Source organism: Festucalex cinctus, chromosome 6 (genome assembly GCF_051991245.1).
Source record: "Festucalex cinctus isolate MCC-2025b chromosome 6, RoL_Fcin_1.0, whole genome shotgun sequence".
In the NCBI taxonomy this organism is placed as follows: domain Eukaryota; kingdom Metazoa; phylum Chordata; class Actinopteri; order Syngnathiformes; family Syngnathidae; genus Festucalex; species Festucalex cinctus.
This window is the reverse complement of record NC_135416.1, coordinates 26,898,804-26,911,692: the sequence shown is the minus strand read 5'-3', so window position 1 is coordinate 26,911,692 and position 12,889 is coordinate 26,898,804. Positions and strand designations below refer to the sequence as shown.

The window sequence follows — 12,889 nt, the reverse complement described above, 5'->3', positions numbered from 1 at the left end:
ACTAGTCTCTCGCAAGTGGGACACCCTCCCTTAACTACAAAGAAAGCAAAGGAAAGACAGCCCGCAGGCCCTCCGAGAGGCGGGATGGAAGATGGGCCTAACAGGACGGACCGCACGGTAACAACAATGGCAACGGAAACGGATAATGAGAATATCAGAACTACGGTTAGTGAAGAGAAGATCCTCCGAAAGTGTGCTTGTGGATGGGAAAAGGTGACCACGTACAGAGGACTACGAATCCACCAGGGGAAGGCAAAGTGCGGTCAGAGAGGCCAACAGCAACCTTGCACCGCGGTAGCGGGTAAGACAAGAGGGACCAGAAGCCAGGTAGAAAACCACAGCGCTAACGGACCCAACGTTGTTGAAAGCGCAGAGGGCGTTGAGAAAGAAAGCCCCTCGGCGGAGGATGAGCCCCCACGTGAGCACCAATCCCCAACCCCTACCATCTCGCATAGATCAGAGCTACAGGCAGAGACCAAGAAACCGACAAGAAGGAACAAGCTCAAATGGCCAAAGTCAAATGAAGTAGAGGCATGGCGTACTCTGGACACAGACCTGATCAAGATTCTGGGGGAAAGATTGCACGGAGGCGTCGAAGCCAAGCTTAACCTGTTTGGGGACATTATATACCAGACCTGCAAAGACAGGTTTGGCGAAGCCGCCTCCAAACAGAGTACCGTCCCAAGGGAAAGGGAAAGGGGGAGGAGGGAAAGGGAGATCGCCCAGCTTGTGCAAAGACGCCGACAACTCCGCAAGAGCTGGAGGAAGGCAACCCAGCCAGAGAAAGAAGGTCTGAAAGTTCTGTGGGAGGAGGTCAGACAAAGGCTATCTAGGCTCCGCAGAGCTGAACGCATCCGAAAGCGTAGTCAACGGAAGCAGAAAGAGAGAGCCAGTTTCTTCAAAGATCCCTTCAAGCATGCCAGACAGCTGCTGGAGGAGAAGAAATCCGGGAAGCTCGAGACTACCAGGGAGCAAATGGAACAGCATGTCAAAAGGCAGTACAGTGATCTGCTGAGAAACGTCCCATTAGGTACACCAGGGTACGTGCCTCAGCCTGCGCCACCGACAACTGAGTTCAACATCATGCCCCCGAAACTCAGCGAGGTCAGACAAGCTGTGAAGAAAGCAAGATCATCATCAGCACCAGGCCCCAATGGAATGCCCTACAAGCTTTATAAGAACTGCCCCAAGGTACTAGAATTGCTTTGGTACCTAATGAGAACTGCCTGGAAAAAGCAACTCATCCCATCAGAGTGGCAAAGGGCCGTCGCGATCTTCATTCCAAAGGAAGAGAATTCCAAAGAAATCAGCCAGTTCAGAAACATCGCCCTGCTGAATGTAGAAGGGAAAATCTTCTTCTCAGTGCTGGCCAGAAGGATGACCTCCTACCTGCTAGACAATTGTTACATCGACACCAATTGCCAGAAAGCAGGAGTCCCAGGTTTCCCAGGGTGTGTAGAGCACTCTACGATGATCTGGGATCAGATCCAGAAGGCCAAGCGGGAGAAGACCGACCTGCATGTCGTTTGGCTTGACCTCGCCAATGCGTACGGATCGGTCCCACACCAGCTGATCAACTACGCCCTGGAGTTCTTCCACATGCCTCCCTACATCAAGAAGCTAATAGCGCGATACTTCAGCGATCTGCAGATGTGCTTTGCCCTCCAGGATTTCACCACCGGGTGGCAGCAGCTAGAAGTGGGAATCGCAATGGGGTGTGCCATTTCTCCAGTCTTATTTGTGGCAGCCTTTGAGATAATTCTCATCGGAGCAAGACAAATGGTTGGAGGAACCAAACTACCATCTGGACAGAGATTACCCCCATTGAGGTGCTACATGGACGACGTCACCAGCCTCCTGCAGACAGCAGCATGTACATCCCGACTGCTGAAAAGGGTGGATGAGCTGACATCATGGGCCAGAATGAGGATCAAACCCTCCAAATCCCGTAGCCTGTCACTCAGAAGGGGAGTCAGAAATGACAATACCATCTTTGTCGTCGGGGGAGAGAAAATCCCCCTATTGTCTGAGCAACCCATCAAAAGCCTGGGGAGGCAGTACACTGCAGAGCTGTCTGATAAACAGATGGGGAGGACCATCATGAAACAGCTCACGGACGGCCTGTCAAGAATCGACCAGAGCCAACTCCCTGGGAAGTACAAAGTCTGGTGCTACCAGTTCGTACTCTACAGGAGGGTGATGTGGCCCTTGAAAATGAGCGAGATCCCCTCATCCGCCGTGAGTAAGATGGATGGAAAAGCCAATTCATTCATCAGAAAGTGGCTGGGGCTGCCACGGTGCCTTTCTGAGACGGGCCTCTTTGGGAAGAACGCACTGCAGTTGCCCCTGCAGTCTATCAGCTTGGGCTACATGCAAGAGAAGTCCAGGCTGGTTCTCGAGCTAAGAGAGTCCACTGATCAGTCAGTGAGGAACGCCAACGCCAAGGTTCCTACCGGCCGAAAGTGGAACGCCCAGTCTGAGGTTGACCAAGCTGTCAGTAGGTTGCATCACCAAGAGATCCTGGGCAGAGTCCAGGCAGGAAGAGCAGGCCTAGGATGGGGAGAAGCACCACGGTTCTGGTCCAAGGCAAACCGCAAGGAGCAAAAGCAGATGGTGGTGGCGGAGGTAGCAAGGATGGAGGAGGAGCGCTACAAGATCAAGGCCGTGTCACAGGGCCGACAAGGAAGCTGGACAACATGGGAGGGAGTTGTCAACCGAAACATCAGTTGGTCCGACCTGTGGAAGATCCCACAGGCAAGGATCAGCTTCCTCATTCGTGCAACTTACGACACGCTTCCCTGTCCTCGTAACCTTCACCATTGGTTCGGCAACGAAGAATATTGCTCACTCTGCAGCGCTCCCAACGCAAGCCTCCAGCACATCTTGTCGGGCTGCAAGACTGCTCTCTCTCAGGGACGCTATAGATGGCGCCATGACCAGGTCCTGAGGAAGCTAGCTGAGGTGCTGGAGGGGTGTCGACAGGGCTGCAAAGAATCACCATCGGCAGAGAACCTTACCAGCTTTGTCACAGAAGGGGGGCAAAGGTACACTAGGCCAAGAAACATCACAAGGCCCTTTTCCCCCGGCCATGAGTGGGACATGAGGGTTGACCTCAACAGCCAACTCCGGTTCCCCACAGAGATCACCACTACGTCTCTCCGCCCTGACATCGTAGTATGGTCCACCGAGGCAAAAGTGGTTCACCTCATCGAGCTGACTGTACCAGCAGAGGGAGGGATCGAGGCTGCATTTGAGCACAAGAAGGCCAAGTACTCGGAGCTGGCTGCTGAGTGCCGGGAAGTAGGCTGGAAGACCACCATCTACCCAGTAGAAGTTGGCTGCCGAGGCTATGTGGGGCTGTCTGCCACACGCCTCTTGAGGGATGCAGGAGTGACTGGAGGGAAGCTCCGAAAGGCAATAAAAGACCTGGCAGAGGAGGCAGAGAAAGGCAGCTTTTGGCTCTGGCTGAGGAGGAAAGACAGGAGCTGGGGAAAGAGCTAACCCCGACATCAGCTGCAGGGGGTGACAGGGAGACGTCCCTGTCACTGCTCCGCCACCAGGAGACGTTCCAGGATTAAAGGGGCGAAACGTCAATGACTGGTGGTTCCTGGCTGACGACCCTGCAGCTGACCCATGGGCACCGGAGGAGGTGCGACAGGCAGCAATGCCAAGCAGGAAATAACACCAACCTGTATATTAACCGAAGTTCTGGAGAACCCAGTGACTACTGTGAACAGGGCAGTTGGAGTCCAGGGAAGACTGGAGGACAGCCAGGAAAGACTGGATGGCAGCAGGGAAAGACCGCACCGGGAGTGGGCGGCTAGTTACCCAACCCACTAGTCTCTCGCAAGTGGGACACCCTCCCTTAACTACAAAGAAAGCAAAGGAAAGACAGCCCGCAGGCCCTCCGAGAGGCGGGATGGAAGATGGGCCTAACAGGACGGACCGCACGGTAACAACAATGGCAACGGAAACGGATAATGAGAATATCAGAACTACGGTTAGTGAAGAGAAGATCCTCCGAAAGTGTGCTTGTGGATGGGAAAAGGTGACCACGTACAGAGGACTACGAATCCACCAGGGGAAGGCAAAGTGCGGTCAGAGAGGCCAACAGCAACCTTGCACCGCGGTAGCGGGTAAGACAAGAGGGACCAGAAGCCAGGTAGAAAACCACAGCGCTAACGGACCCAACGTTGTTGAAAGCGCAGAGGGCGTTGAGAAAGAAAGCCCCTCGGCGGAGGATGAGCCCCCACGTGAGCACCAATCCCCAACCCCTACCATCTCGCATAGATCAGAGCTACAGGCAGAGACCAAGAAACCGACAAGAAGGAACAAGCTCAAATGGCCAAAGTCAAATGAAGTAGAGGCATGGCGTACTCTGGACACAGACCTGATCAAGATTCTGGGGGAAAGATTGCACGGAGGCGTCGAAGCCAAGCTTAACCTGTTTGGGGACATTATATACCAGACCTGCAAAGACAGGTTTGGCGAAGCCGCCTCCAAACAGAGTACCGTCCCAAGGGAAAGGGAAAGGGGGAGGAGGGAAAGGGAGATCGCCCAGCTTGTGCAAAGACGCCGACAACTCCGCAAGAGCTGGAGGAAGGCAACCCAGCCAGAGAAAGAAGGTCTGAAAGTTCTGTGGGAGGAGGTCAGACAAAGGCTATCTAGGCTCCGCAGAGCTGAACGCATCCGAAAGCGTAGTCAACGGAAGCAGAAAGAGAGAGCCAGTTTCTTCAAAGATCCCTTCAAGCATGCCAGACAGCTGCTGGAGGAGAAGAAATCCGGGAAGCTCGAGACTACCAGGGAGCAAATGGAACAGCATGTCAAAAGGCAGTACAGTGATCTGCTGAGAAACGTCCCATTAGGTACACCAGGGTACGTGCCTCAGCCTGCGCCACCGACAACTGAGTTCAACATCATGCCCCCGAAACTCAGCGAGGTCAGACAAGCTGTGAAGAAAGCAAGATCATCATCAGCACCAGGCCCCAATGGAATGCCCTACAAGCTTTATAAGAACTGCCCCAAGGTACTAGAATTGCTTTGGTACCTAATGAGAACTGCCTGGAAAAAGCAACTCATCCCATCAGAGTGGCAAAGGGCCGTCGCGATCTTCATTCCAAAGGAAGAGAATTCCAAAGAAATCAGCCAGTTCAGAAACATCGCCCTGCTGAATGTAGAAGGGAAAATCTTCTTCTCAGTGCTGGCCAGAAGGATGACCTCCTACCTGCTAGACAATTGTTACATCGACACCAATTGCCAGAAAGCAGGAGTCCCAGGTTTCCCAGGGTGTGTAGAGCACTCTACGATGATCTGGGATCAGATCCAGAAGGCCAAGCGGGAGAAGACCGACCTGCATGTCGTTTGGCTTGACCTCGCCAATGCGTACGGATCGGTCCCACACCAGCTGATCAACTACGCCCTGGAGTTCTTCCACATGCCTCCCTACATCAAGAAGCTAATAGCGCGATACTTCAGCGATCTGCAGATGTGCTTTGCCCTCCAGGATTTCACCACCGGGTGGCAGCAGCTAGAAGTGGGAATCGCAATGGGGTGTGCCATTTCTCCAGTCTTATTTGTGGCAGCCTTTGAGATAATTCTCATCGGAGCAAGACAAATGGTTGGAGGAACCAAACTACCATCTGGACAGAGATTACCCCCATTGAGGTGCTACATGGACGACGTCACCAGCCTCCTGCAGACAGCAGCATGTACATCCCGACTGCTGAAAAGGGTGGATGAGCTGACATCATGGGCCAGAATGAGGATCAAACCCTCCAAATCCCGTAGCCTGTCACTCAGAAGGGGAGTCAGAAATGACAATACCATCTTTGTCGTCGGGGGAGAGAAAATCCCCCTATTGTCTGAGCAACCCATCAAAAGCCTGGGGAGGCAGTACACTGCAGAGCTGTCTGATAAACAGATGGGGAGGACCATCATGAAACAGCTCACGGACGGCCTGTCAAGAATCGACCAGAGCCAACTCCCTGGGAAGTACAAAGTCTGGTGCTACCAGTTCGTACTCTACAGGAGGGTGATGTGGCCCTTGAAAATGAGCGAGATCCCCTCATCCGCCGTGAGTAAGATGGATGGAAAAGCCAATTCATTCATCAGAAAGTGGCTGGGGCTGCCACGGTGCCTTTCTGAGACGGGCCTCTTTGGGAAGAACGCACTGCAGTTGCCCCTGCAGTCTATCAGCTTGGGCTACATGCAAGAGAAGTCCAGGCTGGTTCTCGAGCTAAGAGAGTCCACTGATCAGTCAGTGAGGAACGCCAACGCCAAGGTTCCTACCGGCCGAAAGTGGAACGCCCAGTCTGAGGTTGACCAAGCTGTCAGTAGGTTGCATCACCAAGAGATCCTGGGCAGAGTCCAGGCAGGAAGAGCAGGCCTAGGATGGGGAGAAGCACCACGGTTCTGGTCCAAGGCAAACCGCAAGGAGCAAAAGCAGATGGTGGTGGCGGAGGTAGCAAGGATGGAGGAGGAGCGCTACAAGATCAAGGCCGTGTCACAGGGCCGACAAGGAAGCTGGACAACATGGGAGGGAGTTGTCAACCGAAACATCAGTTGGTCCGACCTGTGGAAGATCCCACAGGCAAGGATCAGCTTCCTCATTCGTGCAACTTACGACACGCTTCCCTGTCCTCGTAACCTTCACCATTGGTTCGGCAACGAAGAATATTGCTCACTCTGCAGCGCTCCCAACGCAAGCCTCCAGCACATCTTGTCGGGCTGCAAGACTGCTCTCTCTCAGGGACGCTATAGATGGCGCCATGACCAGGTCCTGAGGAAGCTAGCTGAGGTGCTGGAGGGGTGTCGACAGGGCTGCAAAGAATCACCATCGGCAGAGAACCTTACCAGCTTTGTCACAGAAGGGGGGCAAAGGTACACTAGGCCAAGAAACATCACAAGGCCCTTTTCCCCCGGCCATGAGTGGGACATGAGGGTTGACCTCAACAGCCAACTCCGGTTCCCCACAGAGATCACCACTACGTCTCTCCGCCCTGACATCGTAGTATGGTCCACCGAGGCAAAAGTGGTTCACCTCATCGAGCTGACTGTACCAGCAGAGGGAGGGATCGAGGCTGCATTTGAGCACAAGAAGGCCAAGTACTCGGAGCTGGCTGCTGAGTGCCGGGAAGTAGGCTGGAAGACCACCATCTACCCAGTAGAAGTTGGCTGCCGAGGCTATGTGGGGCTGTCTGCCACACGCCTCTTGAGGGATGCAGGAGTGACTGGAGGGAAGCTCCGAAAGGCAATAAAAGACCTGGCAGAGGAGGCAGAGAAAGGCAGCTTTTGGCTCTGGCTGAGGAGGAAAGACAGGAGCTGGGGAAAGAGCTAACCCCGACATCAGCTGCAGGGGGTGACAGGGAGACGTCCCTGTCACTGCTCCGCCACCAGGAGACGTTCCAGGATTAAAGGGGCGAAACGTCAATGACTGGTGGTTCCTGGCTGACGACCCTGCAGCTGACCCATGGGCACCGGAGGAGGTGCGACAGGCAGCAATGCCAAGCAGGAAATAACACCAACCTGTATATTAACCTGTTTGTGTTATTTGTGTATTAATTTTATATGGCTTAAAATCCTAAGTAATGCATGTGACATCCAATGTCTTCATTAAAACGGGGGTATCCAAACCTTTTCCTCTGACGGAGGACCACATACAGAAAAATTAAATGATGCAAGAGCCACTTTGAACATTTTTAATTCACACCAAAAATTAGTCAGTCAAGCTATTTTGTAATGTTTGTGTATTATATAGTATTCTGAAAAGCTGCTACTTGAACAGCTTTCTATAGAGCAAATTAGTTTGGGATTTTACAAGATACTGGAGTGGCCAGATATCCTAAAACACAGCAGAAAATATCTGCTCATTCACTCAACAGCAGCGGAAACCCATCTCTACATTCAGAGCTGAAACAAGAACAATCTTGTTGAAAGTTGCCCATTTTTTAAAGCACATCACATAACTTAGGAATCATTCAGGTGATTTGCTCACAATTTTGACCTTGACACAAACCAAATGGAAGAATTCATTTTATTATCTTTATTCAGCACAGTTGTGATGAGAACTGTAATTTCTTCACAATATCAGTCCAATATTGAATATGTGTGAAATTATTGGCACTGAACTGTAAAATATTGATATCATTGCACTGTCAGAGTTTCCATCTACATTACGGTACTCATTGAGAGCATCTTTGGTCGATTATGGTTTTGAAGTTTGAAGTTTGAAGTTTATTGAACATATGCATATATACATATATAATTATATAAACACATAAACAAATAAAGAAAGTTAAAAGTAAAAAATAAAAGAAACATCCAATAAATATCGATGTATATGTTCAAGGGAGTAGGAAGAATGGTCTTGTGTGTAGGCTATGTGAGCTGATTTTCGGTCCGTCATTTTGAAGGTCTATGTCACAGATGTCAGCCTATTTCATCCATCCATCCATCCATCCATCCATCCATCCATCCATCCATCCATCCATCTTCTTCCGCTTATCCGAGGTCAGGGGGGCAGTAACTTTAGGAGGGAAACCCAGACCTCCCTCTCCCCAGCCACTTCAACCAGCTCCTCCGGCGGGATTCCAAGGCGTTCCCAAGCCAGCCGAGAGACATCGTCTCTCCAGCGTGTCCGGGGCCTCCCGCCGGTGGGACATGCCCGGAACACCTCTAGCCTATTTCATAATTCTGAAATTATCTGTCTGATGTTTAAAACCCAGACGATTTGGTCAATTGTTTTGTTTTTGTTTTATTTCAGGATTTATAAACCAAATAGTGGGTTATTAGATTGAAAAAAAATTCCCTACATACAATTTTTATTTTGGCACAGTGGACAAAGACAGTTAAAGAATAATGGTGGCGAAGATGCTGTGCACAAAAGTGACTTGGAATCTTTAGTTTATCCCAGCACACTTTACTTATTTTCAATCCATCTATCATAACCGAGCTCCTACGCCGAATCCAACTGTCTTCTTATATCTCATTTCCGACTCTTTCCAACTGTCACTAAGCTGTTTGGAGATACAGTGTGAAACTCATTCCTAGAATGCACACAGAAATACTTAGTGCTCTCGCGTCAGCATTTCTTAATATGGGCTACTTTAAGTTCTACTCAACACACACGCGCACACCCAAACATTGCGAAGGAGAAATGAGACTGTGAGGTGAAATCTGCTAAATCGGCCAAACTCAGGAATGTATTTTCATTAGACAAGCTTGTTTGAGGGGATTGTCTGCTGAAGGAGAAAGCGAGGTTACACCAAGGTATCAGAAACTGTGCCTGCAGTGCTGGTGTGGCGATTTGATTTGGGGGCAGGACTGAAGATTATCAGTTCACTGAGGACGATGACAGTTTGGGTTTAAAATCGCTCTTCCTGTTTGTGTGTGTGTGTGTTGTTCACCTCCACCTAAACCATCATCTGTGTTGATCTGACCTTATCTTTTTATTTCTTATCTTTTTCAGTCTCCAGAAGAGGTAATTACAAAACAAACAAACAAGCGACTTTCAGGAAGACTCTAATAAGAACGCACAACTCACCCACTGTGTCCCTGTCAAGCATCAGAAACAATCATTTTTCTCTCAAACACTCTTCTTAATTTGACACAGCTTTAAAAATTTCAACATACCATAAAAATATTTACATCATATCATAAAAAGCCTTCATATAAAGTTGTCGAAATACATACCACTCATTACCACTAAGCCACTTAAAGGTGTTTTATCACCTTTAAATGGATTACAATGAATAGTCAATTGGCTTCAAGATTGTACAGTTCAGAATCCAGCCAACATGTTCCAAAAACCCTATAAAGTCAACAAAAATGCACAACATCAAACGAGATGTGAAAACTCCCACTTAAACATACATTCCAAACATGTTTTGGTCTTGATGTGCTGTAGTTTTGTGTTTTTCGTCTTTTTTTACACGAGTGTGACTTAGAATGTTGAAAAGGGACGTGTCTGCTGGCTAAAACATTTTTGATATTATTTGTACAGTTTGAAATAAACACACTGCGTGTGTGTGCGTGTAGTCCAGCGTTCTGCTTGTAACACAGCAACGCTCACACATCATGGTAGGAGTCTTAAATAAATGAATGTATGCATGGTATAAGGTGAGCAGAAGTCCTGTGTATGTCCATGCGTATGTCAATCACACAAATTGTTAGAATGATCCTAAACCTATTAAAAGGCAAATTTAACTTTTACATTTCTTCTGTTTACTTCCAAAGTCACATTTGCGTTCGCATCCACATATAATCGGTAGTAGGCGTTGACCGGAAAAAGAACTACTTAACGCTTTCACATCTAAGATTAATGGGAAATATATATTATCCATTGCCATCGCCACTCGCCAGTCAGGCAATGCAAGATGAGGTTTCGAGCGGTATATTTCCAATGCTACAATGCGTGACCGGTGCGAGGTAAATAGCACTGCTAGCTTCCAATAAGTGTCGGGACAGAGCAAAAAAGGTTGGTTGATGGTGAATGCATTGACATGTATAGCATTTAGCATTTGCACTGATGATTAAATTAAATTTGGCAAGATTTTGTACATTTTTTGTTTGATTGTTCCATCAAATAATCGATAGGTTAATCCATCCATCCATCCATTTTTTTTTACCGCTTTCCTCACAAGGGGTGCTGGCGCCTATCTCAGCTGGCTGTGGGCAGTAGGCGGGGTACACCCTGAAATGGTTGCCAGCCAATCACAGGGCACACAGAGACGAACAACCATCCACACTCACAAGCACACCTAGGGACAATTCAGAGCGCCCAATTAACCTGTCATGCATGTCTTTGGAATGTGGGAGGAGCCGGGAGTACCCATGTATTTTTTTGTTCAGGCAAATAAAACTGGCATTCACAATAAGATGCTAAAAGAGGCCGTAGACCTTGCAGAACATCTTCCAGACTGTGAAAGTAACGCGGGACCTCTGTCGGAGGGGGATGCCATGGACGCGGAAAATGTACAATCTCCAACACAAAAGGGGGATTGAGCAAAACTGGTCTGCTATCGTAAGGAAGGATGATTGTATTATCTTAGACAACCAGATCGCACACATTCAGGCACGTAATGAGAGATAGACAGGACAGAACAAAAATGCTTCAGCTCTTTATCTGGTGATATGGTGCCGGGCTCAAAGGCACCTCAACAGTCTCAAGTGGTATTCAGAACATGACCCTCAAGTATTAAAACCCTAATTTTGTAGATGAACACTGCAACGCTAATTAGAGAACCACCAGGCTTCGCTTTCTGTCTCCCTCTGTTGGTCAATGTTATTTTTTGAAATTTGACTCTGATTCCTGTTTGAGAAAAAAAATTATGCCTTCATGATTTACAATATGCATTCTATTTATTCACAGAATTCTTAGGTTAAAAAATAATACAATGGAAAAAATGTATCATGAGGAGATAATGGTATTCAAATCCAAATATATAATGCAACTATAGAATCACCTCAAATTAATTTCAGAATTTCAGTCGTCATTGATCACCAAAAGTATTTTATGGAGGGTTCTCCCATTGGTGAATAGGGATGTAACGATAATGACAATATCGTGATATTGCGATATTAAAACTGCCACAATATCGTCGTCGTCATGTTCACGATATTGAAATGCAACACATCTGTTAAAGTCAGTTTGATTTCCATTTGTGCAGTTCTAACACCCTCTGGGGCTAGTTTTTAGTACAGTTTAATTTTCATTAGGGATGTTTTGACCCTCCTATGTTTAAAAACTATGCTAATCGTTAGATGATCGTCATAATATGCTTGTGTAGCGAGTCAATATGTGGAGGAACTCAATGTGGGTTTGCATTAGGTGAGTAAGTGCCTCAATGTGAAGTGTTATTCGAGATGGTAGGTCGTTTATGTGTATCGTTGTTATGTACAAAAGCACAATATTGTGGTTTTTTTTTACAATGAGCTCATTTTTTTTACAATATTGTGACCTTTTTTAAATATTGTTAACCTCCCCACAATTATCGTATCGTGAGTTTCACATCGTGATAATATTGTATCGTGATATTTGGATATAGTTACAATCCTATTGGCGAATGCCTCATTTTTCTTGAAACCGCATGGACCAAAATGGTTTGTGAATGTATCAAATAGTCCTTTAATGTCTGAGGGCACCTAAATGTCACAATAATATTCTGTTTAAGACAACTTGTTTCTCTCCCGAGGTATTCTTTTTCTTCCGTCCTTCTATTGCCACCGTCCTTGTCACCTTGAGGTGTAGCAGAGTGATGGATGATATTTGGAGACTGCGTTAGTGGCGAAAGATAAGAATGAAGGAGAGTCAGGAGGGAAAATGAGGAAGATGAGACAAGCATAAATGGAGCGGACAAACTAAGAGACACGTGAAGGTGGGTGTTTTTATTGTGGTTCCTTGCATTAGACTCATACAGTCGCTGTGCATAGCTGATATCGCCGCAATTGGCACATGAACACTAGCATGTGCTTGCTCGATGTGGCAATCACCATGGTAACAAAATGTACAGAACACAATCGGCTGGGTTATTTTAAGTTTCAAAGACATGGAAACAACAACGGGGACAACAAAGGGAGGAAGAGAACTAGGGACCAAGACGAGCGAGCGAGAGAGAATGAGACGAACATCAATGTAAGTGCAAGCAGATAGAAATCTGAGGTGTGTGCGTGTGCGTGTGTCTTCAAGGTCACAGCCCAGAACTATCTGGAGAGAAGAGAGAAAAGACAAAAAGTGATAGTGAGGTATGGAATATTGACAAGGGATAAAGAATCTCCAGTATATTCTTTAAAACCATTTTGACCACATTTAAATAATTTATCCCTAAGTATCACTATTTATGAATAGTGTAGGCGTTAATGATTATTATTGCAGGATTGAAATAAATCTGTT

General features: G+C 47.8%; 1 protein-coding gene across 3 annotated transcripts in view; it reads left to right on the top strand.

Moving 5' to 3' along the window:
• Positions 1–12,889, top strand: part of LOC144020088 (axin-2-like) — a 371,050-nt gene that overhangs the window by 164,417 nt on the left and 193,744 nt on the right. Inside the window, exon 3 of one of the 3 annotated variants that reach the window (XM_077523137.1) lies at positions 12,192–12,374. The exons of the other annotated variants lie outside the window; for them this stretch is intronic. The gene's annotated coding sequence lies outside the window, so the exon portion shown is untranslated. The remainder of the gene's footprint in view (positions 1–12,191; positions 12,375–12,889) is intronic. 3 annotated transcript variants of the gene reach the window in all.